The 19,438-nt window shown below is 54.2% G+C and overlaps 1 protein-coding gene across 1 annotated transcript in view; it reads left to right on the top strand.

Annotated features, from left to right (window-relative positions):
• Window positions 1-208: 208 nt before the first annotated feature.
• MYH9 (myosin heavy chain 9) overlaps window positions 209-19,438 on the top strand; it is an 89,367-nt gene continuing 70,137 nt past the window's right edge. Inside the window, exon 1 of the mRNA XM_059186854.1 lies at window positions 209-416. The gene's annotated coding sequence lies outside the window, so the exon portion shown is untranslated. The remainder of the gene's footprint in view (window positions 417-19,438) is intronic.

Genomic DNA, 19,438 nt, shown 5'->3' with positions numbered 1-19,438 from the left:
GTGGAGGTGGGGGCGGTTGGCGAGGATGAATACCCACCCCGCTGGACCCAGAGGCTCCGCCCACCCCCTTCCCACAGGCCCCAGATGTCTGTCCATCAAGACCGGGGACGGGCTGGAGTGGGCGAGGCGGTTCGAGGGGGCGGTGTCGTCCCTCCAGGCTCCGCCCTCGAGCCGGCGCCGGGATGGAATAGGCGGGCGGCCGCAAGGGCGGGGCGGGAAGGCGGCGAGGAGCTGAGCTGGGTGCGGTGAGGCGCGCAGATCACCGCGGCTCCCGGGCAGGGCACGGAAGGCTGAGCGAGACCGACCTGCTGCAGCACCCGCCTCGCGTGCTCGCCCCACCCCGCCGTCGCCCGAGCGCTCGAGAAAGCCTTCTCGGGAGAAGCAGCGCCCGTTCCCCGGCGCAGATCCAGGTTCAGGTGAGCTAGCCGCACCGGCCGGTCCCGCCCCGGGCGGGGGCGGGGGCGACGGGACGCGCGGCGTCTGGGGCGAGCGGCCGGGCGTGTGGTTTTCGGCCTCTGCGCGGCCGGCGACCGGCGCGCGGGGCAAGGGGGGGGTGCGAACGCCGCGGGCCCGGGCCCGGGCACAGCATCCTTCCGGGAGCGGCCGGAGGACCCCCTGCGCGACTCTCGGAGAGGGCGCCGCTGGAGGCAGGGCCTAGGGAGCAGGCCAAGGCTTTGGGGCCGGCGCTCCCCGGAAACCCTCCGCCCCTCCCCCTGCCTGCCCGGCGCACTCCCCCGGCGAGGCACCGGGAGCCTCGACCTCCCCTTGCGGCCGGGGCACGCGCCCCGCCCTCGCCTCGCGGAGAGCCCAAGTTGGGCAAACTTTTTAACCCCTTCCGGGGAGCCGCTGTCCCTAGGACCGGACCGAGCGAGCGTGAGATGGGGGACAAGGGGGCAGCGGCTGCTTTGGAAGTTTCCAGGCGTTTTCGAAACGGAGGTAACGGGCAGGCAGGGACCGTTTGGCAGCTGTCAGGGCGTCCGCCTGAGTCAGAATCGGACTGTCCTGCTGCAGACATTGCACTCGGCTCAGTTTCCGCCCTCCGCTCCCGACTTCCTCATTCGTTCGGTTGCGATCGGCTGGGCGGAGGAGGGGAACGGGGAGGTGCGGTAGGTGCGTGGGGGACCGGGACCCGGCGGGTGCCAGGCGAGACAGGAAGGACCCCCCCAAACTCCCCCCGCCCCCAGCCCCTCAGCCGTTGACTTTTGACTTCCGCTACCCGGCGGAGGAGGGCCCAGGAATGCCCGCAGCCATCTGAGCGGTCCGGAGCGCACCTGATTCCACCGCACCTGGAGGCCGCCCCACGCGGGCGGGGGCGGGGAGCTGGGCCCTTCTCCTTTAGGACCAGACCTGCGCTATTGCATCGTCCCTGTTTGGGCCACATCGGGGTTGTTACCCTGCCTTCTCCGCTTTTCTCCGTCGGAGGAGGAGGGGGGGTATCCTCATGCCATCCTGTCCTGGGGCCACGCCTGGGGCAGGACTGCACCCCCTTATCCCTGCAGGGAACCCAGGCGTTTATAACAACGCTGAACACACCGGGACTGGGTTGCCGGCTGCCTTGAGGTGGGGGCGGGGCGAGGGCCCGGCTGCGGTCTGTGGCCCCACCCAGCTGGTGTGGGGAGAAAGGTTCCTGGGAAGTCCCAGGTCCTGGCAGGTCCCGGAGGCCAGCGGCCTTCTGCGCTAGGCGGTCAGAGGCCCAACAACTCCTCGGTTCAGTGCATCCTTTTCTAGGTTTAAGAGGATTTCAAAGTAACTGTTGAGTAACTGTTGAAGGGGAAGCGAGCCTTTGCTCCTTCCTGCAACACTGTGGCCATTTCTGACACCGCGGAGACCTGCTTGATAACCTCACCTGGTGGTTTATTCCCCTTTTGGTGAGGAGAGAGGCTGCTTTAAGGCCTGTTTAGACAATCACTCGATTAATATTAGTCAATTTATATACAAGGCTGCGAGGTGCAGAGGGAGGGTACATAGATGTGTAATTGAACAAATATTTAACTGACTGCTCTGTGCCAGGGACTCTGGCAGGTGGTGGGGGGGGTGGGAGATTGAGTAAGACCTGGCCCCTGCCCTCCGGCACTTAGGGAATGCTGAGACAAATCTGCAGATGACTCTAATATGAGACGAAGATGACATGGTCCTCAGAAAGGTACGGTGAGTCATGGGGACTGTGAGAGCAAGGAGCCAGCCCACTCTGCCCAGGTCCCAGAGGCCTCGGCCCTCCAGGAGTTCCCAGTCGTCCCCCCACCCCCAGCCTCACCCCCACTTGCATAACTGAGCAAGCAAGATATTGCTTTGTGTAACTTGAGAGTCACCGTGCCCCCCTCTTGGCTGCTGGTGACCCCGAAGAGCTCTGCTTTTCACACTCAGCCCCTGAGCCCCGCCAGTGCCTGTGGGCAGATCCAGGTGCCTGGATTGGCAGGCTCTGTGCGGGAAGGGCAGCTCCACTCCAGAGGTGGTCTGTGGGGCTGCTTGCCTGAAGAGCACAGGAGGGTAGAGGAAAGAGAGGATCAGGGTCCCGGCTCTCTGAGTTTTTACATTTTAAAGATTTTTAAACTTTTTAACCAAAGGGGTGGGAGATGGGACAACTTTCCTCTTGCAGAATGAAGGAAGCATGTTAATCACAGGCTGCCTTTTGCCGGTTCTTGCTCCAGAAAAAACAAAACGAGGATCTGTTAGCTTTTGGGAGAGAGAAAAGCACACTCAGAAAATGCGGCATTGTTGTGTCGCCTGCTAGGGTATTGCTGGAAACCTGGCTCTCTGTGCTTTCTTCACTTCCTCTTCTAGCTAATCCTTCAATCAAGTACTGAAGACAGCCTTTACCAGCTTGACATCTTTATTTCAAAAGGAGGGGAGGGGTTGGCTGTTGTTTTCCTCTGAGCCTGGCCTTACCCTTCCTTTGAAGGGGGAGAAAGAAACCTAAAGCCAGGGAAAGAAAGGAAAAAAAAAATCCATGCCTTGACAGCTTCCTCCCAAGCATCATGTTCCAAAAATATTTAGAATAACAAAATCTGTGTGTCGTCTTAATTAAACAAACGTCCTAATTTGCTGAGCATAAAACAGCATCTTTGCCCGCAGGGGCAGGAAGTGCATTTTCCCTTTGTGCAGCCCCAGAGAGTCACTGCCTCTCGGCCTTAACCCTTGGTGCGCTGAACTCCTGGGCTCAAGTCCCCTGGTGAGGACAGACTGGGCTCAAGTCCTCTGGTGAGGACAGAATGGAGCCCTGGTCACCCCCTGGGAAGTGGGGGGGGGGTGCTCCCGTGACTTCTAGAATGCCGGTCTTAGAGATGGGAAGTGGGGGGTGGTGAGCCTGAGAGCTGGAGCTCAAATCCTGACCCTGCCACTTAATTAGCTTTAGGACCTTAGGCAAGTCATGTCACCTCCTGGAGCCACTGGGCCCTTCTCTGTCAATGGGAATGGGTATGTACCCTGAAGGGTTAGGTGTGAGAACTGAAAGAAGTAAGGTGTGCGTAGGGCCGATATACAATGGCTGTGTCAGTTTCTAAGAAAATATGTAAATGACAGGTCTCAACTCCCTGGGTCCTCAGGTCAGGAAGCAGAGAAGGGAAGGGTAGGTGGGGTGGGTGTCCTAGCTCCTGCTTGGTGCTCTTTCTGCTTTCTCAAAAGGGGTGTGTGTGTGTGTGTGTGTGTGCGCGCGCTCGTGAGTGAGTGTGTACAGTACTTGTGGACTGTGAAGCAGAGGTGGGTGGGGCAGGGCGGCATCTGCTGATGCTTTTAGATGCCCTCAACGATGAGCTTGTGCGGAATAGCCTCCTTTCAGGGCTCTGGCCCAGGCAGAAGGTGTGCAAACTGTCTGCGGTTTTTGTTCTAAAACCTGGTTTCCTGTGATCCAGGAGGTCTAGGGTAGAGCCAGAGGGGTGACATGGAAAGAGCACAGCTCTTGAGGGTCTGGAGACCTGGCTTCTGGCTCTGGTTGGGGGAAAATCTGATTTTGATAAAAAGGTCCCTGTCATCTTACAAAGACATGACTCTAGTGTATGTGCCCGCCTGTTAAACACAAGAGTGAGTGCCTGGGAAACTGGAAAATTCAGGAATTTTAATTTCTCTGAGATGCCCCTGTGGTGAAGGCACGTGCTCATCCCCTACACAGATGGGAGTATATGTTGTAAGAAACTTGTCTTTTTACACTTGATCTTAACCAAAAGGCCGAGAAGTGATGAAACTGTCTTTTTTAAAGATTTTATTTATTTATTTGATAGAGATCACAAGTAGGCAGAGAGGCAGGCAGAGAGAGGGGAAGGGAAGCAGGCTCCCTGCTGAGCAGAGAGCCCAAAGCCGGGCTCGAACCCAGGACCCTGAGATCATGACCTGAGCCGAAGGCAGAGGCTTTAACCCACTGAGCCACCCAGGCGCCCCTGAAACTGTTTTAAAGGTAGTTTGGTCGTGTCTGCCAGAGCATAGTCCCTCTGACTAATTTCTAGGAATTCAACCCACAGATAAACTCAAATAATGCGAGAGGAAGTGTCCTAGGATGTTCTTTACGGCATTGTCATAAAAAAAAGACAGGAAAGAAGCAAACTGCCCATCAGAAGGGTCCGATAAATCATGGCACAGCTCTCCAGTGGGGATCCTGCAGTGTAGCCCTTAGAAAAATGAGGCTGAGCTGTAAGTGCTCATAGGGTGTGATCTGCAAGATAGGTTGCCAGTGGAAAGAAAAAAACTAGGTGCAAAGTAGTATGTCCAGTGCTCCCCTTTTGGTCAGGCATAGTGTGTCGCTGGGGCTCTGCATGGAAAGAGACCAAGATGCTGGTAATTGTGGCTGCCTCCGGAAAGGGAGGAGGGCCCCGGAAGCAGGAGTGGGGTGAGCATTGCTTTTCACTACCTGGCCTTTTTAGTTTTATTATCTGTCAGGATCAGGGGGTCTTCTGGCCAGTCTTGTAGGTTTCAGCATCACCGATGCATTGCTTTCGATTTCCCAGTTTCGTATTGTCTGTCGTGTGCATGGAAGAAGGAAGGGTCTTAAAAACAGACTGACTTGCTCTCACGGCTAGAACATTTTGGGTCTTGTTTTCTTCCCCGTGACATCATATTTCCAGAGTAACCCTTTAAACAAACGCCTGTTCTGATCCACTCCCTTGTATTCTGGGAAATGATAGATGATTGCTTTTTCTTTGCTGTATGAGAAAAGGAAGCCCGCAGTGTGTGTCTGGAAAGTATTTTGGGATGCCCTTTTGCCAGGCTTCCCACAATTCCCCTGGCTCCAGATCATCCTCTGGTCTTTCCTGGGGAGCCCGCTCCGACCCTAGGGCTAAACCAGACCTTCATTTACTTAGATTCTCTTATTGAAACTCGGGGTCCCTGAAACCACTAGTGTGCCCCTTCTCCCTCTGTCCTCAGTTGTCCCTCAGGCTTTTGGCCTGTGGTTTTTAATGTGTATTAATAACAGTGGAAAAGCCCAAATTCTTGAGAAAATGTGATCAAAAGGGTGTTTTGCGTTGGAGGGCCCCAGTTGCCTTCTCAAGAAAGACTGTCTTCGCCTTGGATGCTGTGAGGACTGGAGAAGCTGCCCCCTCTGCTCACTACCAGAGTTGGATTTTTTTCCTGTGACCAAGCCAGCAGAAGACCCCATCAGGGTCTTGGACAGGTCTGTGTCCCTGCCTGGCAGCCTCTGGGCCTCCTGGAGATATGGCATGAGTCACACAGGAGTACACAAATGAGCCTGGGGCTAAAATGGGCCTGCCACCACATGGGCAGATGGCTTGAAGGCTGGATGCTGGATGGTGTCCTCTCCCCTGTCCCCACCTCCCCACCTCATGCTGTGAACACTCCAAATATTTGGGAAGCAGGGGGTGGGGAGCTGCCCTCCTGCTCCTGATGTGTGCCTCTCTAAAAAGTAACTGAGACGGGCTTCCGTTGGCCACTCTCTGGGGCCCCACTCTGCCCTCTAGTTTCTCAAGCCTGAGGTGATTCAGCTCCCACAAGGGGACACAGCTCTGGCCCCCTGCAGGTGGACCAAAAAGAGGCTCTTGGATCACCTTTGGCTGAGGGCGAGGCCTTCCTGGGAGTGTCTCTGGGCCTGACTGCCGCTCTTTGGCGGTGTGGCCTTCATCTCCAGCTTCTCCACGGGGCTCCCTCCCACTGTGGCTGGAGGGAGCCTTGCGGGGCCTTCCAGAAAGTAGCCACCGAAGGGTGTGGCTTCCTGCTAGGGCAGGTTGGGCCCAGGCCTACAGGGGAAGTGGAAGGTGCAGCCTATCTTCCCCGCCCTTGCGTCGCTTCCTCCAGGCCTCTCAGAGGTTCTAGGTCCTTTTGGTCCTTACAGTCTGTCCCACGCAGAGGAGAAAGGGGGCCTCTTGGAGGGTGTTTCCTTCACCTCCCCACAGACATTCCCTTTCTGGGACCTTTGCATCTTCGAGATTTCCCTTTCATGTGGCCCGTAACTCTAAAGCATGGCCTGCTTAAAAGAAGAATGAACAACAGAAAAAAAAAAAAAACCCTCACTGCCAAATTTATTTAGAATTTTAGAACACGTGAGCTGGAGAGGCTCTTAGGGATAATTTCACTCTCCCCCCCCCCCGCCCCCGCCCCCATTCGAGAAGGAGCTATTTGCCCAAAGCTCAGCCTGTGAGTTGGTAGAAAGCTTGGGCTCCTGGTTTCACTCAGCGCCAGAGGCTTGCCTCTCAGAATCACGTGGCCTCCTTTAAAAAGTGTTTTTAAAGTGTTATCTTCCCTTTCTTGGCCTTTATGCACTGTTTAGCTGAGCAACACATACTTAGCTCCTTTAATCTTTCCTCAAGAGTCTACTCTCCACACCCTTCGTCTTTTTCTTTTTGGGGGGAGAGGCGCTCCGGTTAAGAAATTGGGTGGGAAGTGTTCTCGGTTTCTCTGAACTTCTTCCAGTTGGACAGGGCCCCTTCAGCTGAAAGTTCCCACAGCTCAAAAATCAATATTTCACATGGGGTAGCGCCAGGCAGCCGGGTGGGCCGCTCAGAGGGCCACACTGGCTTTCCAGTGTCCGTCAGCTGGTGCTCATTTCTAGCAATTTTAAGTCATGTAAGGACTGAAGGGATCGATTTCTTGTATTTTCCATACGAAACCCCAGTGGAGGGAGCAAAACAAGGGCTTTGGGGGGCAGAGCTGCGACCAGCTCTTCGCCTTTTCTCCAGCTGCTCAACCTCTGCCTCAGTTTACCCGGGGCTTACAGTTGACATGTAAAGATACCGAAAGCGGTCTGGTTCTTTCCTCTCACCTCTTTTTCATGTTCTCATCAATATCATCTGTCCTCGGGTGGTGGCAGGAGGAAATATGTGGTCAGGTTTTAAAGATTTTTTTTTTTTTTTTTTTTAATTTTTTTTTTTTTTTTTTTTAAGATTTTATTTATTTATTTGACAGAGAGAGATCACAAGCAGGCAGAGAGGCAGGCAGAGAGAGAGGAGGAAGCAGGCTCCCTGCTGAGCAGAGAGCCCGACGCGGGACCCGATCCCAGCACCCTGAGATCACGACCTGAGCCGAAGGCAGCGGCTTAACCCACTGAGCCACCCAGGCGCCCCAGGTTTTAAAGATTTTAAATGCGTCCAGCAAGTCTGTTCCTGATAACAAGAGTGTGGGTTTGAGGATGGCTGAGGAACCTGCCAGAAGGTCTATCTCCTGGGTCCGAGGCTGAGTTGTCACTGTCTCAGCCCTCGCTTCCTTCTTAGCACACAGTACAGCTTACCTTGTCGCTCTGATCTGAGCCGTGTTAGTGAAGCATTTTTTTAAAAAAAGGCTGTTACACAGCCGTGGAGGCTCCTTTATTTGGAGCTGCCTGTGTTCAAAAGCCGCTGCATTTCCTGTGTTTTGCATGAAGTCACTGGGCTGGAGAGGGAGCTTCCTGTCTGATAAACATAAAGACACGCAGTGGAACTGGTTTGGGGGACTCGGTCCAACTGGTCTGGGATGGGGATAGATGCTAGAACCTGCTGGTCTGAGGACGTGGAGGTCAGAGGTCCTGGGGGGTCAGAGGTGGGGTCCATCCTCAAGTCTAGATCCCTAGGTTCTGCCCCTGGGGCCTGGTGCAGAGGTGGCTCCTCGTCAGGAGTGCTGGGACTCGCTGCTCTTCTGTGAGCCTGGGGACGAGGGGGCCCGGGCAGCCAGAGCTTTCGAATGCCATTTGCTCATCTTTTCACTTGACAAAGCGCACATGCCAGGCACTTGTCTGGAAATCTTGGGGAAGAAAAGTGATGGCAGGGAGTCATTTTAAAAATTTTGTCTTTTTTTTTTTTTTTTTTAAAGTAGGCTCCACACCCAGCATGGAGCCCAACATGGGACCTTGAACTCACCACCCTGAGATCCAGATCTGAGCTGAGATCAAGAGTCAGACGTTTAACTGAGCCATTCAGGGGCCCCCAGTTTTCATCTACTTTTATTTAAGACCAGCTAATGGGATAAGGGTATTGACCCCAAATTTCTTTGGTGAATCTCAGTCATCAAAAGACTCCTTGGGCTGCTGCTGTGTGGCCTTCACCATGCTGGGCTTGGTGGGGCTTTGGTAGGGTGGAGGGCAGAGAGCCCATCCCCGGCCTCAGGAATCTTCCCCTGTGACAGGAAGTTGGAGGGGAGGAGGGAGGGACAGACCACTCATCCCAGGAGGCAGGCCCCTGCAACCCTCCGCGCCTGGGGATTTCTCAGCCTCTTGAGCCAGCCTCCCAGAGGCTAGAATTACCTGGGCGGGGAGGTGGAAAGATGGAGAAGGTGGGGGGCAAGGAAGGAAGGAAGAGGCTCTGTTGGGAGGGCGTTGGCCTAGGAATCAGGAGGTCTGGGTTGAAGTCCCAACTGTGCTAATGAGAGTAAGAGTACCAGTAGTTAGATGTGGTTGAGCACGTGCTGCATTCTAGGCGCACTGCTGGTGCTTTTACGTGGATTATCTCATGTTAAGTCTTACCTCCTCATGAGGTAGGAAATTACCCCCATTTTACAGATGAGAAGACTGAGCAGGTGTTCACAACCCAACGCTCTGATTCCAGATGCCCCCATGTGATTGCCCTTCACTCCTGAACTTGTGTTTCCTCACTTGGTGGTGATAAGTGTTGGTCTGGTCCCCAAGGCCTCCTCTTGCACTATTGGCCAAGAATTAATGAAAGGAGCAGAGCTTCTAGCTGCTGCAGAGTGGGGCCTCCATCCTGTTGTGCGGATGGCTACCCTAACATTGCATTGGCTGCTGACATCACCTTTAACCTCATCCGGCCATTCTTCAGATGCCTGTGGTTGGTCCTGAGGGAGGGCAGGTGACAGACCATCCTGGCCACTGTGCCTGCCTGCTTGTAGCTGGGCCGTGGCTGGTCTTCACTGGAGAGGAATTGAGGGCCAGAGGGGCCAAGGAGTCTTGTCCACCGGGAGGCGGGGGAAATAGCTCCCTGGCCCTAAAGAGAGACCTCTCTCTGACTGGGTAGGAGGCAGCAGGGGGATGATGGGCACAGGTGGTCTCAGAAATGTCCAGAAGCCACAGGCAGGCCACTCGGGCTCTGCTGTGGCTCCTTCAGACCAGGGAAGTCACTGGATTGTAGCAACAAGTTGCAACAGTTTAGTTTTGTTGTGAAGAGAAAGTTTCAGAATCCTAGTGGCTGCTTTGGAGCAGATAGATGTTTATAATGGTAAGGGAGTTCTTTGGGGCATGAGGGGAGAAGATGGGTGGTCAGGGGGTCTAGAGGCTGGACTGGAAACAGGTCTAGAGACTGTCTTTGCTCTGGTATTTTCTTTCGCTCCAGATTAGTGGCTAGCTTGCAGGTGTTCCTTGCCTGTTGAGCCCTGTGCTGTCCCCTTCTTTCAGCTTCTGGCTCAAGGGAGCCTTCCCTGGATGACACCCTTTTCCTAGAGAGCTGGAGAGCAGCCCTTATTGGTTCAGAAAGGAGCCACAGGCTTGTACCCCCGCCCCTGCCCCCAAGGAATGAGTGGATACTTCTGGCCCTGCTAGTATGGCTCAGTCCATCGCCCTGAGTCCCCTCTGCAGCCTGCCGAGCGATCTGGGTCAGTACTGGGCTGCTTGGGCCTGACGTTGCGTGAGGAGAGTTTCTGTCCCCGTCCTCAGTGCCACCAGTTGAACACACACTCAGAAAACCCAAAACCAAACCCAACCCAAACCAGCACCTTAACCTAACCGTACACTCGTTTTACAGATTGACTGAAAATCGGTACTAAGAATTTCACACACACTGGATTTCAGCACTTAGTAGATTCCTGCCTATCCACGTAGTTTGCACTACTGTTTGGTGCTTGTTGTGAGCTAGAGATTATTTTGGAATTTCTACTGTCTGCAGTGAGATGCTAGCTCCTGTGTTTGTGGGGTGGTGACTATACGGACTAGGGAGTTAGAGATAGCAGAGGGAGTCAGCGGGCTGTGGGCAAGGGAGTGGGTGACTCTCCAAGCAGCAGCTGGGTTATTTTTCACTCAGTTTATTTGTTCATTAAATATGTCTAAATGCTGGGGGTGTGTTGGAGACTGCTTTGGTGCGGGGCGCGTGTCTTCATGAAGCCAGAGTCTGTGGTTTGTATTCGGGGAGGGGCGGGGGGGCGAACCAGACAGCAGCCAGGCAGGCAAGTCACAGTCAGGCAAGGGCGTGCTCAGAGTCCCCGAGGCTGGCTTGGACAAGAGGCATCTCCGTCTCCCAGCCCCGGAGGCTGGTGGGGCTGAGAGTCCACGAGCGAGGCCTCTCTCTGTTTACAGCCGGCTGCCTTCTGCGTGTGCACAGCCCCCGTGGCTCCTGTCCTCTCCCGCTTCCGGGGACGCCGGGCAGATTGGGGAGCCCACCCGAATGCCCTCGTTTTACCTTCATCAGCTCTTTAAAGGCCCATGGCCCAAACAGTCCCATTTGAGGTGCTGGGGTGTTAAAGCCTCCACAGGTGAATCTGGAGAGGTGTGGGGCGCAGTTCAGTCCAGACTGGGAGAAGGGAGTGGGCGTGTGTATCCGCTGCGCTTTCTCCCACAATCCAGGGCCACTCGTTCCATTCTTCCAGGTGCGAGGGACTTTCTGTGATTTCCCCAGGTTTTTATTTCATTGCTTCGAGCTGCAGTTTCCTCCTCTGTAAAGTGGCTAATAAAACCCATGTCAGTATCCTGAGTCGCTAAGGTGGGAAGGCTCACAGCCTTCCACGAACTCCACTCATGGTGGGTCCCAGTACGTGTCCGTCCCATGCCCTCTCCTGTCTCCTCACCTGCCCCTCATTCACCAGAGCATCTTTTCCTCCATCCTGCTTCCTCCTCTCAGCTGTCCAGTGCACTTTGATCCAGGTGCGGGGTAACGGGGCTTGTGGAGGGGACGGAGTTGTTCTTCCTGATAATCCCCCACGGTGATCTCATGCCTTACCCAGGCCTTGTTGACCAGCCATTGTTCCCGGAGGTGGCTTCCCTCTGATGAGCCGCAGACACTGTTCTTGCACGAGGGATGATGAGTAACATTTTATAGAATGCTGGTGTAGGAATTGAAACATAAATTCCTGTTTGCAGCCAGACAATGCTTTCCTCGCGGTGTCAACACTGTCCTGGACCGGGGGCTTGTTGGCACTTGTCCTTGCTGGCCTGCTTTTGGGTCTTGCTTCCCCTGTTGTTCTTGGGACCCTCGCCTGTGGGCGGCACTTAATGTGTGCTTGAGAAACAGGTGAATATATTTTCCCGAGTGTGCTGGCTTAACGTCTGCGCCAGCACTTGGCTGCATGTGACCTTGGGGAGAAAGCTTTATTGCTTTGGTTCTGAGTCTCAACCACTGGGATGTGTATATGTCTCGTACTTACGTAATAGGCAGCAGGCTCTGGAACCCGGACCCTTAGTCCTGATCCTGATTCTCTCACCTGCCAGCTCTTTGACCTTGGTAAGCCGTACACACTTTCTGCACTTGTTTTCCTTGTGTGTGGGATGACAAAATGAGAGTCCCCATAGAGGATTTTGATGTTCATTAAAGTTTGGCTCTATTGTTTATGTGCTTGATTTCATACACAAATTAAAAAAAAAAAAATTTAAGCAAGCTCCACGCCGGATGTGGGGCTTGAACTCACAGCCCTGAGATCAAGAGTCACATGCTCCACCTACGGAGCCAGCCGGGCGCCCCTGTTCTTAACACTGTTTGTCCAGCATGGTGCCAGTTTGTTATAAATATATCTATTTTTATCCATTTTAAGAAGCCTATTCCTATCAAATTTTTCTGTCACTATAGTTTAAAGTCAGGCTCAGGTTATTGCAATGAAAGTCTCCCAATCCCATGAAGGGGGGGGGTATTAATGTTCCCACTTTGTAGTTGGGAAAACTGAGACTCAAAGAACCTAAGTACCTCCCCGGATAGTGAGGGAGAGCTCACATCCTCTCCTGCTCCTGGATGTCCGTATTTGCTTTCATTGCCTCCCCTGCCCTCTCACCCAATGAATGCATTCAGTGTGGGCTGGGGGGGGGTGATGTTTGTGAAGTTGGGGGTTTGTAGGTCTGGCTTTTGTATACAGCCTTAAAGCAGTGAGGCCTGGTGTTTCCTCGCCGGCTTATGGGGCCAGGTGTAAAGTGCAGCCTTCCGTGTCCCTCTGAGGCATGTCAGTGGGCGGCAGATGGGTTTTTGTGGCCAGGTGTGTGAGGTATGGTCAGTCTGGTTCCTGCGGGAAACTAGCTTTTCTCCCTCTGCTTCCCAGTGCCATCTCCTCTGAGCCTCCTGCCCCCCCCACAGCGCCCTGCGCTCGGCCTGCCTTCTGCTGGAGCCCAGCCTGCCGCCCTCTGTTTCCTGCCTTTGGCAGGCTGAGGAGGAGGTGGCTGGCTGTGTCGCGCCAAGTGCTCGTGAAAAATGCCTCATTATGGGATTAATTACTGGCCGCTGGGCTCTGTGGCATTTACAGGACCCTGTAAGTGTTGGGACTTCTCACCTCCAACCAGACTCCTTCCTCCAAACCAGCTGGAGTTAGTTCTGCTGACTCTTTGGCTAGCCCTTCGAGCCTCGTGTTGGAGAAGGAATGGACAGGGGGCCTCTGAGGGTGAGACCGAGGATCTGGCAGCGACCCTCCCCGCCACCTAATAGCCATGGGCACTGGAGCCCCGGTTCTTCAAAGTGAGACCACTTCCAGGCTGCAAAGCCCCTTATGTGCAGACGGTTGCAGTATCACACCGGTGTACTCGAGAGGCTGGGAAAGGTTGGCCCTCTACCCCTTTAAAACCACAGGCTCTAATTATCCTTAGGTTGAAATAGTGGAGGCCACTCTCCCTCCCCCCTTTCTGGCTTTCAGACAAGAATCTGAAGAATGTGATACTGAGTGTGGACCTGAGCAAAGATCAGGGGCAGGATTCTGAGCTCTTCCGGGGGCTTTACCAGGCAGCCTTTGTGCTCCTGGACCTGGGACATTCCGAATTGGCTGTGGTTGGAAGTCTCTGACAGGCGCTTTAAATTCCAGGCTCTTCAGTGGGTACTGAAGGGGACAGCTGGGAGGGGTTGGTGGAGGTGGGGGAGTCAGGTTAAAAAGGTGTTTGCCAGGGAAACAGCGGCCGCCCCAGGGGCTGGGTACCAGCCAGGAGGACTGCTGCTACCGTGGGTGACTGGGCAGGTGGCTGTGGGTCACCTCAGACTCCTTCCCCTTCCTGATGATTTCTCTCGGGGCAAACCTCTGGGGCTCACTTCCTCAGCACCTGCTGAGCCGGCTGGGAGGCGGAGCTCCAGGGCACACACACACCAACCGCACTAGTGTGTGCTGCACTAGTGTGTGCCCTGGAGCCAGTCCTTTAGATGCTCTGGGCTTCAGTTTCCTCTTCGGCGGGAACTACTGCCCATGGTCGCTATCTGGTTAGAAGAAGCAAGTGCTGGCAGTTACTTGTCAGTGATGCCCATTTTACAGATGAAGGAAGGGAGGTTCGCGGTGTTCAAATGACGTCCCCAGACATTCCTTCAGCCTGTGAGTAGAGACTGCGGTGATCAGCCTCAGGTGGCCAGACTCCATGAGTGTCACCTTCTGCCCCGATCCCACATCCCTTGGCTACACACTCACAGGTCTGTGTGCATGCCCATGTCTGCGTGTGTCCAGGTTTGTGTGTGAGCCACGTGCCTGTGGTGTGGGTTCGTTCCCAGTCCCACAGTCCCCATCCCAGTCGGGGCAGGGGCTGCTGCTCTTCCCTTCTTCTTCTTTTTTTTTTTTTTTAAAGATTTTATTTATTTATTTGACAGAGATGACAAATAGGCAGAGAGGCAGACAGAGGGAGAAAGAGAGCCCGATGTGGGGCTCGATCCTGGAATCATGACCCGAGCTGAAGGCAGAGGCTCAACCCGCTGAACCACCCAGGCACCCCGCTCTTCCCTTCTTGAGCGCAGCTCAGCCTTGACCCCTTTGGAAGCCAACCCACGGCCGTGGCTGGGGCAAAGGAGCAGTTCTTGGTGGGTGGTAAAATAAGCAGCCGCCAGGTTCTTGGTGAAGGAGGTGGTGAGGTCATCCCTACAGCCAGGCTTCCTGCTCAAGGACAGCTGGGTGGGCCCGCCTTGCAGACACGGAGGCTACCACAGCCTTCTCTAGGAATTCATTAGTCTTCTCCAGGAATTGACTTTCTGTCACGTGGGAGATAGGTGTGTTTTTATCTTAAATCTGTAACTAGTATTTGGGTGATTTTCCCCAGGGAGGCCAAAGGCCCTGGGGTGCTGCTTGTCACCCCTGGTTTCTCTGGAGAGCTTGGCTCCGTCCTCCAGGCAGCCTGTGTGCCCGGGGGTGGTACCTGCTAGCCCGCTTGAGAATCATCTTGAGCAATGAAGATGTAGGGAGGAGAGGCTGTTTGCTGATCATTTAGGAGGTCTTGGTTGTGCAGTCCAGGATGATCCCAAGCAGCTCAGGGGAAATGGCCGCCTGCCCCCTTCATCCCAAGTCCCACACTTGCCACAGCAACTCTCACTGTTGGCTTGTCTGACTGTAGAGTTTGCCTTTTGCCCACTCCGACCCCTTTTGTGAGATTCTGATTACCCCTCTGAAGGGTAATGAAGAAAGAAATTCCTCTCAAGTCTTTGTTCATGTTGCCTTGCTGGAGAAGGAGGCCACTCTGGTGTCCTTTTGTCTTTGAAATTGTAACTGGGGGGCTTCTGGAAGGCCACGGAGTGCACGGAAGCATCTCGGTGAGTTCCGTGAGGTGGTGTGCGGAGGGTTCATTGCCTCCCATCGATTCTCAAAGGGGTCCCTACTGGATGAAAGTGTTCACCACCACTGTTCCAGAGAGAACTTTGGGTTTCCTGCTTCTAGAGCGTGTGTGTGTACACGTGTGTGTGTTAACAGATGGCATCAGCAGGCTGTTAGCAGGCATGAAGGTCTGTTCATTACAGGGTTAGGTTATCCCTCCCCAGGGATATAAGTACTTGGAGAGCAGCCTCTCTGAGCTCATCCCTGTAGGATAGTGATCTTCCTTGCATTAAGCTGTTAATATCATGTCATTTCTGGGCGTCTCTTGAGTTTAGGGCTGGGGCTTGGAGGGGTGATGTTCTGATTGTAGCAGATCAGATCTGCTGGGATTCTGCATACCGACAGAGCGCTGTCCTTGGCTCCGGGTCCTCAAAGGACATTTCCTAAATGCCCATATCCATGCCGTTTGCTCCACCTCTCCGAGCCTCTGAGTATGTATTTGAAGGGGCTGGTGGGGAAGAGGAATAGGGCAGGACCACAGGCAGCACACTGGGCTTTGCTGAGGTTGTTGGGATCTGGTGATGGAGCAGGGGTCCTTGAATACAGCCAGTGCATGGCAGGTGACTGCTGTCCTACCTGCTGGAGGTTTGACCCCCCCAAGAGCCTTGCTTTGGCTTTGGGATAGAGCTACTTCTTTTTAAATTTATTTGACAGAGATCACAAGTAGGCACAGAGACAGGCAGAGAGAGGAAGGGAAGCAAGCTCCCCGCTGAGCAGGGAGCCTGATGGTGGGGCTCCATCCCAGGACCCCGAGATCATGACCCGAGCGGAAGGCAGAAGCTTAACCCACTGAGCCACCCAGGCGCCCCTCGAGCTGCTTCTTGACCTGACTTGTGGTCTTGGGTGACTCACTGGACCATTCCGAGCCTCATGTGCCTGGTGACAGCCGAGTCAGATTGGTATTTTTTCAGACCATCAGCTGAAACCTCATTGGTGGGTCATGAAGTTACTTTCACAGGTGGCAGCCAGTGTTTTTAGGCACCGAACAAAGTAGATTCCAGTGGAAAATACCAAGGTGAGTGGCCAGTATATATCATTTTGTGGAGCTTTCGTTTGACCTGTTTGTGGGTGTATGGGGGATTAAAAGCCCTTAAATTTAAAAAAAATTTCTTTTTTTTTGCTGTGGGTTGAAATTAAAAAACAACAAACAAACAAACAAAAAAACTGTTGGCGCTCCAGAATGAGATGCTCAGGGGGCCTCTTTCAACCCCAACTTTGTGTGGTTCCCGCCTACAGGTCTGAGCCGAACCCAGTCTCCTCCTCCACTCCAGCTGAGCCTGTAAATGGAGTCCTTTGCAAGATCAAACTCTTTAAACTTCTTTACAAAATTCTGGGAAATGAGCTGCATTCCTGGGGTGGAATAAATCATGTCGAGTTAGACTAGGCAGGATGTGACTTCAAACCCCCCGAAGTGGGCTGTGTGAGGGCAGTGTGAGTGACTGACTGACTCATTATGAGCTCAGCCACGACACAGACTTCTTGAGAGAAGAGGCAAAGATTGTTGGGGGGGCGGGGGCTGGGCCTGTAGGCCCGGGGCGCCACCAAGCACCGCTCCTCCGCTCGCCTATTGTGATCCTCACAATAGTTCTGTGAGAGGAGCAGTGCTCTGACCACATTGCAGAGCTGGAACTGTCAGCTAGACCTGGGGGGGCGGGGAGGGCTGCACCCCCACAGGCTCTCCAGTACTCACAGCTGTCCTGGGGGGGAGCTGGTAGCACCTCCCTTTTATAAAGCGAGAAATTAAGGCCCAGGGGGCCCAGGCAGCCAGGTTGAATTTGTTCTGTTAACTGATAGGTCTGGGGTGTTCTAGGGCCTGTCTGGCTGCCTCCTGAGTCGGATTCCTTCTAAGACGCCTTCTGGGAAGGTCATGAATAAGTTATCACTGTTTTGGAAGGGCTGTCTCCTTTCAGTGATGAAGCTCATTATTGGAGTTGACTTAAATGACTGCCTGATCGATTCAGGAAGATTGACCCCCGGCCAGTCCAGTCGTGTGTCTCTTAGAAACAAATGAACATCAGGTATAGCTGGAAGGGGCACTGGTGACAAGGAAGAGGACACTGACATGGTCCTGGAGGCCACCTCTTCTGAGCCTCTCCTTCCTTTGCCTGCTCGGAGTGGGGCGAGGGTGGAGGACGACAGATCACAGCAGAATCACTTCTGTTCGGGCGATCAGGTGCAGGATTATTGGTCTTCGAGCCAGGCACTCTGCGAATGGCTGGCAGAGAGTCTGGTGTTTGACCTCTGGACTTCCGACCTTTAGGGAGGCTGGAACCTTCCCCGGGTTATTCAGTGCCTGGGACCCATCCAGGCCTTAGAGTTTTCAGCCCCGCAGGGATAGGGTTGGGATGGCTGTTGGTGGTAGTGGCTATACTCCTCAGAGCTTGTTGTAGGGGTGTGTGTGTGTGTGTGTGTTTGTGTGTGTGTGTGTGTTGTATTATTTAAACATCACTCGGAGTAACCAGCTGGTGTTGGCCCGGATCTGGGCGCAGGGGTCTTCAGAAATTGCCCCTAGTTTCTCATGTGGGGTTGCATTTCCCTGCCATCCCAATGTGGACTCAGAAAACCCAGTGCCCTGCACTTTCCCACTGAGACGGCGGCCGTATAATTAGATCTTCTCAGTATGGTTATTTTTCTGCGTTGGGTTTCAGCAAACTATGCTCACATGCTTGAGGAGAGAAAAACCGTCCTATCAGCAGAACCAGAGGGAAGGAGTAATTCTGCTGCAGGCGACTGAAGGGTTCAAGTTGCCCCTCATGTACGCATGCCCCGTCTCTGATAAGTCCTAGTGATGATGCCCTCAGTGGGAGGGCAGGGTCTGCAGGTCCAGTGCACACGCATTTCCTGACGGGGAGGCGGCCAAGCGGCTGTGTCAACCTTGTTACACCTGGGGGCGGGTCTGGGGCTCAGAGTCCTGGCTGTGTGGGGGGGCACACCGCCTCCTATCTGGAGCCTTGGGCTTCTCTTTGCAGTTCCCTCGGTGTGGTGGCTGAGTGCTCATCACTGAGAAGGTGAGCCCATGTGTGATCTCACTACGTAGATGCTGAACCAGTTATATGCAGAGTCAGGGCTCCGGTGTTGGATGACTTACTGCAGATCCAGCTGGGGGCCTCGCCCCCCGCCTCTAACCCCCGAGTGAAAACTGTGCTCCCCGCCCCCCCAGCACTGGACAGGAGGTTTTGGGAGACTTACCTTTAGAATTGGTTGTTCTCTTGGACAGCACAGCTCCAGAAGACACAACGAGAGACACTGATGGGGGACCCTCTCTGTGGACCCTGGGCTCAGTCAGCTCCTGCCTACAGGGTCTTGGGGGGTGGAGGGGACAGTCCCTGCCTTCAGGGAGTCTGATGGCTGATGGGAAGACAGGGAGAGGAAGCAGTGGTTCTGGTACAAGGCAGATTATGCTGGAATCGGTCTGGGGAGGGGAGGTAGCTAGATGAAGATCTACTGGGATATTAGGACGGGCTGCCCAGATGATGGGGAGAGTTGGCTGAGGAGCAGAGGCTCTTTCCTGTGGAGCTGGGTCTAGAATGGAGAGTGGCGGGAGGCAGGAGAGATGGGGCTGGAAGCACAGTTGGGACGCGTTGGGTGCAGGAGTTGCTGGGTTTTATTTATTTATTTTTTTTTTTAAAGATTTTATTTATTTATTTGTCAGAGAGAGAGTGAGTGAGAGCGAGCACAGGTAGACAGAGTGGAAGGAAGAGTCAGAGGGAGAAGCAGGCTCCCTGTGGAGCAAGGAGCCCGATGTGGGACTCGATCCCAGGACGCTGGGATCATGACCTGAGCCGAAGGCAGCTGCTTAACCAACTGAGCCACCCAGGCGTCCCAGTTGCTGGGTTTTAAAGGCCATGATGGGGGCGCCTGGGTGCTCAGTGGGTTAAGGCCTCTGCCCTGGGCTCAGCATTGGGCTCTCTGCTCAGCACGGATCCTGCTTCCTCCTCTCTCTCTCTGCCTGCTTCTCTGCTTGCTTGTGATCTCTCTGTCAAATAAATAAATAAATAAACTCTTAAAAAAAAAAAAAAGGCCATGAGAGTCTTTCTCTCCAGGCAGGATGGACACGCTCCGTGGCAGAACTTGAATGGAACGAGGGGCTGGCTTCAAGCTCTGCTTTCTGCCCTGATTGGTTGACTGAGTCATTGGTTAAGAATGGATCTTGTGGCCCAGCAGACAGGGATGGTATCTTCAAGGAGGAGACCCATTCAGGCATTCAGTCTGGGTGACGTATGGTGCCTGAGCCCTACTCTGGAAATGCCGGGTCACTTCTTACTTGGGAGGAAATGGCTGCAGTGTGCATTGACTCCTGCTTCTCTCTGAGCTGGGCTGTGTGCGCTGGTAGATCCGG

Source organism: Mustela lutreola, chromosome 8, assembly GCF_030435805.1.
Source record: "Mustela lutreola isolate mMusLut2 chromosome 8, mMusLut2.pri, whole genome shotgun sequence".
NCBI lineage: Eukaryota > Metazoa > Chordata > Mammalia > Carnivora > Mustelidae > Mustela > Mustela lutreola.
This window is presented reverse-complemented; position numbering and strand designations above follow the sequence as displayed.